The following is a 14,274-nucleotide window of genomic DNA, read 5'->3' as shown; positions in this document are numbered from 1 at the left end:
CAGGGCTTCCCTGCTATGTTTAATAATACTAATAATGTCTAAACTTTACATTGACTAATATGCTTTCACTCCATAAGTGCAATAAGTCTGCTATAAGTTGCTGTTATGCCACTACTGGCCAGCAGAGGGGGACATAAGCTAGAGTTGAAAATTACAACATGAAACGTGGCAGACCGGTTTATTCCTTCATTTAAATGTGTATATATATTAGGTTAAATATTTTCATATATTCAATAGTTGCAGCAACCTAATAATGAGGTAACATTCGAGCCGGGTCGAAAATTAAAAATATATATTTTAAAGTTAATGTTAGTAACCAGACTACACTAGAATAACGTTTGTGGGGGCACAAGATATGATTTTTATGTTTTTGAGCCTCGCCACATAAATACTGGTGGCTAAACTAGTAAAACGATTAAAAAAAGTTGCCGTTATGCATCAAGTCAGTTAAAACGGAATCTGGTTGATCATTTCACAATAAGAGCATTATTGAATGCGTATTTGGTGGCTTATTTCGTTTGTTTTGGTGAAAACTTTAGAGGCCCTTTTGTAATATTTTAACTAAATAAGTTGACTGTTAAATTCAGCTGATCAAACATGTTTAAAGAGCGGACTGATTTGTGTTGGATTTTACTATGAAAGTCAGCACATATCTGTTCCTGTCCCGCCCTGTCATATCGAGTATGACTTGACCTCTGGTCTCATTGAAGCTGGTGAACGCTCACCAATGAACAAGTAATCTGTGTCATTGACACATTCTGAGTAGCACGCCTTTCGGACCCACCTGAGCTTGTGTCCAATATTTAAATAAGTGACTCCCCTGCCGTTTGCGGCGTCTTTTAAGTGCCGTGAAAAGTGAAAGTGGATCTACTTTGATTACTCTAGTAGTTTGGGATCCGTTGCTTGTCTCCGCGACATCATCATGGACAGCCAGTGACCCCAATTCTTCACCTTAATTACAGGTAAGATCTACTTTGAAACGAAACAGAATGACTTAAAAAAGAGAAGAGAAACTTTTTTTGCGTCGATATTTATCTGCATTCACAATCCCACTCATGTTTTCCACTGCATATTTTTGAAATGAATTTTGATTTTTATCTGTATCAGGACTATCCAAGCAATTGTTGATGTTTAAGTCTTTTGCAGTCTTTCAATGCATCTTGTGCAAACACACACACACACTTTGGATGGACACACTCTTTTGTCAGCTGACAAAGGAATGTGTGCACCGAATGCCAACCCCTATGTTCACCTGCTAGCAATAAGGGAGTTTGCTATATCACTCCTGTTGCAGTTTATATTGAGATGTATTGGGAGCACTACTGGGAATTGGCTGGTTAAAGAGGGGACAGACAAAGAAAGTAAATAATAAAATAAAAATCATACCTAAGTATCATACCTGCAACAGATTATGCAATGCCAAAACCAGGATGTGAAGTTGAACGCTTCACACTCACCTCTTCCATTGTGTTGTGTGGAAATCAATTATCAGTCTGCCCTATCTAGCACACATTTGAACTAAAAATGTGTCACTGGTTTGTGTCAACAGTACTCAGTGTTTCCGGCCACCCCACTGACCATCTAGACAGTTGCCACCCCATTTGAAAAGTTTCTGTCTTCACCACTGACAGTACTAATGTGTCACGTTGATGATTTTCCTGCTCCGTTGTGTCGAAAGCAATGATCGCCGTCCACACCAGTCACATGATACCATCAAGCATTAAATGATCCGATTGTGGGATAGAAAGTGCACAAAATTACTGCAATATCCTGCTTTTGCTGGATTCAGTATAGACACATGCAAAGGATATTTGAAACTACGTGGTAGCATCTGTGCAGAGGGACAGCCGTGTTGCTGTTGTCTCAGCTGTCCAGAAGTGGCTGTAGGTGAAGCTCGCATGTCGTTCTTGCATGCTTCTCAATGGCATGTACTATTTTGTATGTTCACTAAAATACCGTGTTAGATATGCAACAAAAAAAACTGTTAATACTGTCAATAGCAGGGGTCAGGAACCTATGGTAATGGTTTGATTTCATTTGAACATGCATCAGATAAGATGATACAAGAGTGCATCACATAATCAGTTCACAGTTCCACATGTCCAAAAGGAGTAGGAAGAAGCAAAGCTTATTAAATCCTACCCCTCCATCTAGTACTTTTACAATCAGTAACTGTTACATTTGTTCACTTCCTGCTTTCCTAATACAGTTTAAGTTTTTTTTTTTTTTTCAATAATGTACCTCGTACCGAAGTACGAGGTGATATGACCATCCAATGACATAATGGGTACCATAGTAAGTGTCAATATAGTGATATATATAGCACATCATGACTGGTTCAAGACTCTTCATCCTTGTATTTAGCAAACATCAACTGCTTGTATTGTTTCTTGAATTGGCTCATCGTTGTGCATTGTTTGACTTCCTTACTCAATCCATTCCATAGTTTGATTCCACATACTGAAATGCTATGGCTTTTTAACGTAGTCCTAGCATATAAGTGTTTCAAATGTAGTTCTTCCCTGAGATCATATTTCTCCTCTCTTGTAGAGAAGTATTGGATGACATTTTTATGGAATTGGTTATTTTTAGCCTTATGCATTATTTTAGCTGTTTGAAGATGAACTATATCAGCAAGTTTAAGTATTTGTGATTCTAGAAATAAGGAATTAGTGTGTTCTCTGTAGGCGGCATTATTAATTATCCTTACTGACCTTTTTTGCAGTACATTTAGCAAGTGAAGATTGCTTTTATAGTTATTACCCCATATTTCCACACAATAAGTAAGATATGGTCGAACCAGAGAGTGAGAACCTATGGCTCATGGAGAAGATGTGTGAGGGAACCGCAATTTAGCGAGAGACAACTGTACAGTAGCAGATGGGGCTTCTGTTTGTTGAGGTAAATATGTATCTCACTTAAGGGTTCGTCGTTGGAGTTCCAAGTTTACCAGATTGTAGAACATTGGACCCGCTAAAAGTACAATGAGCATGTGGGCCCTTAGTGATGCCATCCAATGCTGTTGTTTATATGGAAAGGGCCAAATATGAATGGATTATGTCTCATTTGCAACCTTTTGAAAAGAATCTCATGCTGACATATGCCAGCCCAGAGCCCCCCTCTGTCTGCCCCATTCTCTGCGCTTGGGGTGTTTCCAGCTTCCAGACATTCTTGGATAGCTGACCATCTGCTAGCTTCCAGAAGTGCTATATCGCATTACCCGCTCTTGACTTATTTAAAGGATATGAATAAAAGCGCGCATCATGATCATGGGTGACTTGTGCGTGCATTGGATATAGTCCACGAGAGCTGCTTGGATGACAGCCATGTGTTTTCAGAACAATGTGACAGTTCCTCCTTTTTGTGGAGCTTTTGATACCACCCCATGGTGCAGTTGTCAATAGGTGGCATGCAGGAAGTGGTTTGGTTGCCATCTGGACCTCCAACCCCTTAGACCCACACCACACATAGCAATAGGTTGAAAGGCACTTAAACTGCAGCTGGTCACTGAAAAGTGATGCTCCGCAGCTGAAAGCACCATATTCTATCTAGGCCTTTCTATGTATCATAGAAGTATAAATGTCGTGTAGGTGCAAGTCTGCCTTTTGTATGTATTCGGTATGCTGGAGCCTATCCCAGCTGACTTCAGCTTCCCCCTGGACTATTGATATTTCTGTTAAGCACAATATCAAAAACAAGTCTGTATCGATATAGACAGGATTTGATGCAAAGGTTTCATGTTTCAAGATGGCGCCGCCCGAGTGCAAGCTAGTTAAGGCAACTCTGTCTTCTTTGGTGTTTTTAGTGTTTAATAGGACTTTATTTATTACTTTCTTGTAGTTTTTTGTGCCATACCGACCCCTTAAACCAGTGTGCCGCTATGGATGTTCATCTTCTTATATTTGTAGTTTACTGCTTGCTCCATTGTTTACAGTATCTAGCTTTGAGCACCCCTTCGCTATGCCGAGCAATCATAGATCCTGGCTCAGATATGAAGGAGGAGAGGCTAAAAAAGACAGTATAAAGCAGGGGTGGGCAAACTTTTTGACTGGCGGGCCGCATTGATTAAAAAAAAAATGATTGGGGGGGGCAATATTTTATTGTATATGTAAAAGTGGCATGCAATCTGCTTTATGTGCACTTTGAGATCATTTATTTGATCTCTTTGTAAAGTGAGTTATAAATTTAGAACAAAAATACATTTATTATTATTATTTATTATTTTGTATTATTATTTTATTACGTATTATTATTATTATTTTTTTAAATTATGTGTTGGGTCCCTTTTTTTCAGGAGAACTTTGTAAACAACATACAATATTTTACACGTAACAGTCCACATGGAATTATTGTATCTGTAAAAGTGTCATGCAATCTGCTTTATGTGCACTTTGAGATCATTTATTTGATGTAAAGTGCGTTTAAAATTTATAATAAAAATACATTTATTATTATTATTATATTAAATTTTTTTTATTATGTATTATTATTTTCTTTATTTATTTTTTTAGACCACATCAAATAACGACATTGCAACTACTTAAACCATGCAAATGTTGAGTTGAAATGAAATACTTTAGAAAGAACGAGCGGGTCATATTCAAACACTTGGCGGGCCGGATGTGGCCCCCGGGCCGTAGTTTGCCCACCACTGGTATAAAGGTTGCTGTGTAAAGACAGTATTAAGCATGTTTACTTTGTTTTTTGAAAACGAATATCAAGAGATGTTTGTTTACTCACTTTATATCGCGAGTTGCTTAGTTGGCAACACTGTCTTCTTCTCTGGCAGGCCAGGCGCAGACTAAGTAGCTCCAAATCTATTTGTGGTGGCTACTTTGGACTCAACTTTGCAGAGATATTTTAAGTCTAAATCGGTCAGTTCAAAGACTAATGGCTATCCTTCCAGTTTTGACCTGAATGTCTTTACCTAATTTATTTTACACCTAACTCTGCCACCATTTGCACATGTCTTCTCTACATACTTGTAATAATTCCTCAAAATAAGCTGCAATAAAGCGTCTAGGTATGTTAAAGGTCAATATGCTATCATGTGTATACTATGAGAACGTTCTTCCAATATCTGGGTGTTAAGGGAACGCCCAAAAATACCTCCATCGGCCCTTGCAGCAGCTGGTGGTCTGGCACGGTGCATTCTTCTCTTGTGGGTGTTTGTGCTACACAGGGGTGTGGGAGTGGAGATTTTACACTTGCTGGTGCACCACAGGCTTTGTTGGACAGATAAGGAAATCCCAAAAGCGTACGACGTAACCCAAATGGCCCTCAAATGGTTGATTCAGACATGTTCTGGATTTAAATCTGGACGCTTTAATGAAGCCTTTGAGAGTGTCCGATTTGAAACCCTAATGACTAGGATTGAGAATTGTTGGAATTTGAAGAATTACGGTTTTGATTCTGATGCATGGTTAATGTCTGAACTTCTACATCAACTGTTTAATGATATGAACTTTTTAGCAGCAAAAATAGGTGTCATTGTTCCCAATTCTTGGTAAGTTTTGTATTGTTAGTGTTTTGTTTGAGGTACGTGGAATCTGTTTCATCTATTTATTGAGATAAGCCTGTGTTTGTATCTGAAAACAGTCTAATGCAATATAGGCAAGATTAAACCTTAACAATGTAATCCACTTTTCAAACTATAATCTCTTTATAGCAGGGATGGGAGAAAGAGAAAGAGGAGGGTGTGGTTCTATTGTACCGATGCAGGCCTCGGGCTTTGCACAGTTGTTCATGCGCGTTGCCACCCGCTTCTGTTGCCGTCCCTGGGGAGCATCAGTCCAGCCTATAACTTAAACCTCCAAAACATAACCCTTTCTGGCCTTTCACCATCCATATCAACCAAGTGATCATCAAATTTATTGCTCAATGTCATATCTGATGCTTTTTAAGATGTGAGAAAGTCCAGATTCAATGCTGCCTGTTTTTGTCTGATTGCAATCATTGACTGAACTGAACAAACCAAGAAGTTAAGAGAGTTAGAGTCTGCTCAGTTCTGTATCTGCATGAGCCCTTGAGTTGCGTCCCCATGTGAGTTCAGTTGCCTGCAAAGCCAGGAACCTAAAACCTGCTTCCCCTATAAGCCTATGGCCCTAATACCCACTGACGAACCCCATGACAGTTGCTTTTGCAGAAGTATGCCAACGATCGGACTGTCTCACAGCCGGAGAATTCAATTTCATAAAGATGTGCGTTTGCGGTACTGGCAACTGTCAGTCGTGTTCATTACAGCAACTGAATAAGACTCTCTGGCAAAAACAGAAGTAACTTTCATGAATTTTACCTTCTACCACAAATTACCAGGAGTCAATAGTCACGTTCACATGAGGAGTTTTTTCTCTTTCCGAATGGAATCTTTCCGAATGACGTTTCCGAAAGCAATGGTATACATGGAAAGGAATATTTCAATCGCGTGTCTACATGCGCCGCTATAATCAACCAGAATAGTCAATGGGGCATACGCAGTAAAGCGTAAACACCAACATCACATGATACTGACTTCCTTGAGTTTTTCTTTCACTTATTGGAATAACTCCGTATTGCCAGTTTTTCGTTCGTCCAGTCTTGAAATTTAGTTTGAATCAAAAACAAACTTCTGCAGCAGTCCAGTGCCGATTGCTCTCCTCCATTTTTTTAAATCAAAGAACTGCTGCTGCTTGTTACGTCATATCTCAGCATTCGCCGAAAGAACGCACCCGGGAACAGGAAAAGATAAAGTTCAATCTTGCTAATATTTTATAATTAAACTCAGCACATGTTTTATATAGATATATATTTTCTTTTTTTAATAAAACTGGACTTGTGAATGGCGTATAGAAGGGTTTAGATTCTGTTCCACAGATGGCGCTAATGCACAGAATAGCTGCTTGCCAACCGCCAATAAACAACAGAAGAAGAAAAACACCATGAGTAAGAACGCACCCTGACAACTTTCCGATTGAGCGGGTACAAGATACCTCAATCGGATTGGGGAAAGGAATATTCCACCCCTGTGAATCCAATTTATATATTCATTCGGATTGGCACTTTTCTTTCGGAATGAGGTGTATACAAAGGTTACATTCTTTCCGTTTGAGCAAATAACCCGAATGGAATTGGAATATTTGGGTCCATGTAAACGTGGCTATTGTGATCAATATCATTTGCACAAGTGTCAAGATAACATCCTAGGAATTGAATGATCAAACCAACCCAGCTAGACTTTGCTTTATTGTGCTGTCAGTTCAGTGAATGGACTGGGGATTACATGTTTGTCCACATCTCCAAGCCCGATGCTAAGTCTCCTCCACTCAAAGCTGACGTTGGGTACTGCAGGTGCTTGCTCTTATGAAGTGGTTCATCTGATCCTCAGCTTTATTAGTAGAGACGGGGATTTAGGAATGTCAATCTAGATGCAGAGAGAGTGGTACATGTGTTAGATTCCCTTAGGCTACTCGGGAGAGTGGGATAAATCGGAATCTTCTCCCCTCAGGGTCACATGTCTCTGGCGGCCTTGTTAGACCATGTTCATGATGTTGACTCCCTTGTATGTTGATAGTGGTGAGGGCAATTGGAGTTAGGGTGTTTTATGTAGTGATAAAAATTGTTTTAAAGCTTCTGAACTGTATGCTGACAAAGATGCATTCAATTAAGTCAGTTTATGAAATTCTACTTGCTAATACCATATATTTTAGTAGTGTTTTTAAAAGGATGTTTACATTGGGGAATGAGCTTAGGTTGCACTTTTTTTTTAACGCTCTGATGCTATTCCTCCATAAAGCCCTTTTCTAAATCTCCCACTGATTAATCGGAAAGCTGTGGGGAAAGTAATAAGGTTGACGATTAAACTATAAAACCCTCCAGGCTGCCCGCCACCCAGCATTAAGTCAACACATGCAAGAGTTTCTACTGGCTTTTGTGCTTTCTTTGCCACAGCCTTAATTGCAAATTCCAACAAAAACATTCAGCCTTTTCTGTTTTTTTTTCTTTGTTTCTCTTGAACACAAAGCTATTTTATAATGTACATGTACATTTTCAATTTCCGATATCAGTACTCCCATACAAGCAGTCCATTCGAGATGATGTGCTAGCAAAGTAACAGTATCGACTGTTGCCAACTATTGTTTTCTGAATACCCGTATCACCTGATCAAGGCTTTTATGCGAGCAAAATATACTGGACTGGCCTGCAGAACCTGGAGGAAACGTGGCTTTATATTTCATGCTGTTTGCACAAGCAGCATGTAAAATGAATACTGACATTCCACTCATTCTTGCTGTATACTCCCATCCCCTGTGTAAGAGACGTCATTATTATTTAATAGCTTGTCATACCTGATTTGTGAGAACCGTTCTTTCTTTTCCTCTCCATAAAAGGACTGTTTTTTCTTTAATGAAAACATGAAAAATAACCAATTACCTAAAAATGTCATCCAATACTTCTCTACAAGAGAGGAGACATGTGATCTCAGGGAAGAACTACATTTGAAACACTTACGTATATGCTAGGACTAAAAAAAGCCATAGCATTTCAGTATGTGGAATCAAACTATGGAATGGATTGAGTAAGGAAGTCAAACAATGCACAACGATGAGCCAATTCAAGAAACAATACAAGCAGTTGATGTTTGCTAAATACAAGGATGAAGAGTCTTGAACCAGTCATGATGTGCTATATATATCACTATATTGACACTTACTATGGTACCCATTATGTCATTGGATGGTCATATCTCCTCGTACTTCGGTACGTGACAAACAATAAAAAAAAAAAAAAAAAAACGTAAACTATATTACAAAAGCAGGAAGTGAACAAATGTAACAGTTACTGATTGTAAAAGTACCAGATGGAGGGGTAGGATTTAATAAGCTTTGCTTCTTCCTACTCCTTTTGGACATGTGGAACTGTGAACTGATTATGTGATGCATTCAATTGTAATCTGATGCATGTTCAAATGAAATTAAACCATTACCATTACCAAATGAAATCTACTATTAAGACATTTTATCTCTTTATAGAATCTTGGTTAGTATATGGTAGACAGCACAGTTGTCACAATATTCATGGTTTCATGAGTTTGCATGTACTTCCTGTGTTTGCGTGTTCTTCTCACGCAGTCAAAACACACTTTGAATCGCCCTGAGGTGTGAATGTGAGTTTGATTATTATATTATTATATCAGCCTTAAGTTTGACTGGCAAACATGTCCAGCCCTGTACAGATCGTCCTGATGCATTTCCTGCATTATTCCTCCTGCATTCCACTTGACCATCAACTACTGTGCAACAGGAAATACTTATCCCACTTAGGTTGAAATTTATCTGGAAGTTTGGTATTGAACCTGAAAAGTGGATTTAAATGACTCGATTATCAGGCTCAGAGGATTTTTTTTCGTCAACTTTATGTGGGATGTTTGTGAGTGGATGCTAAAGCCATTACAAGGTTTGCGCTACATATAACGCCAATAAACAACAGAAGAAGAAGTGGTGGAGCACCACGTTGGGTCCTTCTGCCTCCCACCAGAGTCAACACCAATGTTTATTGTTCTGATGATACGCATTCACATGAAAGTGGGCAACAGAAGCAGGAAAAATAGACCAGAAGTGTTTTATTATTGTATGTATGTTTAGACTTGGTAGGGGCGTAATTGAGCAGCTGGCCAAACACACTTGATCCAATTACTGTTGCACAAGAAGACCCCTAAGGAGCATGAAGACCACGGCAGAAGCACAACAAATATCCAGTCTAAGTAAAACACAGTTGCTTATTTGGTTATTTTAGAAAATGTATGTGTCAGATGAGCACTAAAATAAGTTATGATGTATTCCCTCCACTAACCCATCAGGCCTTTGTTCCCTGGATAAATAGCACTTCCTATCCCCCCTCGTCCTACTGAGGCAAATGTTGACAGGCCTTGATTGTCTGCTTCCCTCTGGGTTCCATCCCTGCTGCCATTTGTTGCATCTTTTCTTCTTTCAGCCTGCACAGTTTGACCCCCGTTGCCCTTGACACTTGCATTTGTGTGGCGTCAGCCAATCAATAGAAAAGACTACTATGGCCTAGTGTCAGATGTTGGGTCTGCTAATTGAAACCAACAACAAGTCCACAGTAGACGACAATGAGCATTTTTTAGGGAGGATGTATGTGTGTGTCAGGTTGATGGATGGAGGAGGATGGAGAATTCATATGGTGATCATCAGACATGTTGTCTTTGTTGGGAGAACTAAAAAAAATAACATTTTACATTGATCCGATTAAACTATAATACGTTTTGGGAAGCTATGAGTGTAAATGTTTTGTACGAAACTATTTTGTACGCTAAACAAGCAGGCGAATGCAAGCAAAGGCAAAAAAATTGCCATGAGATTCTTTTCAAAAGGTTGCAAATGAGAGAAAAAAAATAAATTTTGTACGCTAAACAAGCAGGCTAATGCAAGCCAAGGCAAAAAAATATTTTCAAAAGGTTGCAAATGAGACAAAAAACAAACAAAAATTTTTTTTTACATTGATCCGATTAAACCATAATACATTTTTGGAAGCTATGAGTTTAAATGTTTTGTACGAAAGTATTTTGTACGCTAAACAAGCAGGCGAATGCAAGCCAAGACACAAAATTTTCCATGAGATTCTTTTCAAAAGGTTGCAAATGAGACAAAAAACTAAAAAAAATAAAATGTTATATTGATCATATTAAACCATAATATGTTTTGGGAAGCTATGAGTGCAAATGTTTTGTACGAAAGTATTTTGTACGCTAAACAAGCAGACGAATGCAAGCCAAGGCAAAAAATTTGCGGTGGGATTCTTTTCAAAAGGTTGCAAATGAGACAAAAAAATAAAAATTGACATTGATCCGATTAAACCATAATACGTTTTGGGAAGCTATGAGTGTAAATGTTTTGTACGAAACTATTTTGTACGCTAAACAAGCTGGCGAATTCAAGCCAAGGCAAAAAAATTGCCATGAGATTCTTTTCAAAAGGTTGCAAATGAGACAAAAAACTAAAAAAAAAAACATTTTACATTGGTCCGATTAAACCATAATATGTTTTGGGAAGCTATGAGTGCAAATGTTTTGTACGAAAGTATTTTGTACGCTAAACAAGCAGGTGAATGCAAGCCAAAGCAAAAATTTGCCATGAGATTCTTTTCAAAAGGTTGCAAATGAGACAAAAAACTAAAAAAAATAAAATGTTATATAGATCCAGTTAAACCATAATACGTTTTGGGAATCTATGAGTATAAATGTTTTGCACGAAACTATTTTGTACGCTAAACAAGCTGGCGAATTCAAGCCAAGGCAAAAAAATTGCCATGAGATTCTTTTCAAAAGGTTGCAAATGAGACAAAAAACTAAAAAAAAAATAACATTTTACATTGGTCCTATTAAACCATAATACGTTTTGGGAAGCTATGAGTGTAAAGGTTTTGTACGAAAGTATTTTGTATGCTAAACAAGCAGGCGAATGCAAGCCAAGGCCAAAATCTTTGCCAAAATTTTGGTTGTTAACCAAAAAATGCACTAACCGGAGGCGAACTTTAACCGATGTACCGCTCTATAAGCCCTTAAGACCGCCAACTTGTGTATATTGTATTCTACATTGATTCTAGGTGTCAGTAGTTATTCGGTGGGACTACCACCAAAGCACCAAACTTGAATAACCAGATTTTATTCCAGGTTTAAATTATCTCACACCAGGCACAACAGTAATAATAACATAAAAATAATGATACGAGTTACTGTTGTGGCTTTAGCCATGGCGAAGGCTGTCACAGTAGAGCAACAAAATTATTGAAGCAACATTAGTGTCTGTTCCAAGACTTTTATTGAAGTAAAAAAAAAAAAACCAAAAGACCAGTATTGACTGTTCTGTTGCATTGAGCACAAAAGAAAATGCCTGCTTTCAAAGATAACATAATTAATCCGAAGCATCAGTCAGGCTCTTCTCATTAATAATGTATCCCGAAGCTTCACGTCTGACATTGAGCATGTATCCAAGCCTTTATTCATATACTTACCATGAATGAGCTGCTTTTGCTGCCTGCTCGGCTTTAGAAAGTATGCCTGCACGACATACATTTATACTTTATTCAGCCTTTGCACTAAACTTTTGTGTATTATTATCCAAAAACAACATTTTCAATTGAATAAGCATCTTATTGCTGGTACTTTGATTGCTTATTGAATTAGCAGTTAGCTACTTTCTGGTTTATGTCGAATGACGTAGGCTGTCACTATTCACGTTTACATGGATCCAAATATTCCAATTCCATTCGGGTTATTTGCTCAAACGGAAATAATCTAACCTTTGTATACACTTCATTCCGAAAGAAAAGTGCCAATCCGAATGAACAGGGGTGGAATATTCCTTTCCCCAATCCGATTGAGGTATCTTGTAACCGCTCAATCGGAAAGTTGTCGGTGTGTTCTTCTTCTGTTGTTTATTGGCGGTTGGCAAGCAGCTTTTGTGTGCATTACCGCCATCTGTGGAACAGAATCTAAACCCTTCTATACGCCATTCACAACACGCAGTTCGAGACGTTCTTCGTTTTAAAAAAATGGAGGCGAGCAATCGGCACTGGACTGCTGCGGAAAGTTTGTTTTTGATTCAAACTAAATTTCAAGACTGGGCAAATGAAAAACTGGCAATACAGAGTTATTCCAACAAGTGAAAGAAAAACTCGGGGAAGTCGGTATCACGTGATGTTGGTGTTTACGTTTTACTGCATATGCCCCATTGACTATTCTGGTTGATTATAGCGGCGCATGTAGACTAGAGATTGGAATATTCCTTTCCATGTATACCATTGCTTTCGGAAAGGTCATTCGGAAAGATTCCATTCGGAAAGAGAAAAACTCATGTAAACGTGGCTACTGTTACAACACAACTGCATGATTTGCACTTTGGGACCGAAATAAGGTTCCAAAGTGAGCAAAGTATCATATGTTCATTTTTATCCAGATTTGCACTAAAATGGTCAAAATTGCATTGAATGTATTTTGGTTATTATGGTTAAGTTTTATGGAAATTCAAAGAAATTAACCGGTGCTCAATACCAATACTCAGGGGTCTTTGTCCCAAGTAGCTCAGTATTAACCACATATACTATATTTTTGTTTTTTTATTTTTTTTTACTTCAATCGTAGTTGAAGCCCTCTGGTTTGATCAATCATTGATGATCCCAGGTGTCCTGAGACCTCAGGGGGCATCCTAATTTGCTAGTCAGTCACACACACACACACACACACACACTTTCTGTGTCCTAACCCCTCCTTGTGTGTCAAGATCAGCGTTAAACCATATTGCTCTCCTCAATTTCCCTCTCTTGCCTTGGCTCGTTCTTATCTCTGCTCTCTGCTCTCTTCCACCCACCCCGCCCCACACTGGACGAGGGGAGCAGTGGCCTCATTTAAAAAAGCAATGGGGTTCCCTAAGCCATTAGCCGTATTAGTGTTGGGCCCATGCCTGTGCCCCCTTCTTCGACAAAGACATCTTAACGCTTCCTGGAGCAGTTTGGTTGGCATTTTTCAGGCCTGACTGATTTTTTTTTTTTTTTTTAATTCTCAGAGATGCTGCCGGTGGTGGCAGTGGGGTTGTCTGATAATACAGTTGTTGTTGTGAATTACTGAATTAATGATATCAATATGAAATCAGCATTTAACATACATACTTTTATTACTTATTTTGTGGTGTGTAGTGTTACACAAAGCTTGATCAAGTGATACAGCAATTATTGCAGTCAATTGGTTCCAGACACGTCCTTGATAGGAGATATACATACATTTATCATTATTAGAGCCCTCAGACATGAAATAACACCCCCATAGTCACCTTTACATTTGTATTACCCATTATAGTAGATGTGTTCAGTTATTTTCTCTTGAAAGTATCATGGTCGGCGACTGCAGGAGTGACATTGGCGAGCAGATTGATTTTTTTTTTTTTTATGACGTGTAAATGAAAAGAGTGTTGTCTTTGTGATTAATGACATCTGCAATCCTCTCCCTGTCTCCCCGAGGATTTTATCCGGTGCTTAACCCTTTAGCAATAACTCCTTTGTCCCCAGATCACAATAACACACCTCTGAGCTTTAACACAAGCCAAGCTCCGCTCATCAATCATCTTTGATTTTCTGCCAGCGATTCAGATAGTGAGGCAACGGTGACTACACTGTGTGTGTCTGTGTGTGTGTGTGTGTGTGTGTTCACTACACAGTGACGAGAAGATGGAGAGAGCACAGTCTATTAAGCATTTGACAATTGAAGACCTCCCACTTGAAAAC

General features: G+C 38.6%; 1 protein-coding gene across 2 annotated transcripts in view; it reads left to right on the top strand.

Moving 5' to 3' along the window:
• The first annotated feature begins 687 nt into the window (after positions 1 to 687).
• Positions 688 to 14,274, top strand: part of plxnb1a (plexin b1a) — a 44,427-nt gene continuing 30,840 nt past the window's right edge. The window contains exon 1 of one of the 2 annotated variants that reach the window (XM_058084890.2): positions 688 to 962. The gene's annotated coding sequence lies outside the window, so the exon portion shown is untranslated. The remainder of the gene's footprint in view (positions 963 to 14,274) is intronic. The other variant, XM_058084893.2, reaches the window with a different exon arrangement.

This window comes from Doryrhamphus excisus, linkage group LG17 (assembly GCF_037039965.1).
Source record: "Doryrhamphus excisus strain RoL-2023G ecotype Guam linkage group LG17, RoL_Dexc_Guam_v1.1, whole genome shotgun sequence".
Lineage (NCBI taxonomy): Eukaryota > Metazoa > Chordata > Actinopteri > Syngnathiformes > Syngnathidae > Doryrhamphus > Doryrhamphus excisus.
The sequence above is the reverse complement of the archived record's forward strand: the minus strand, read 5'-3'. Positions and strand labels throughout refer to the sequence as shown.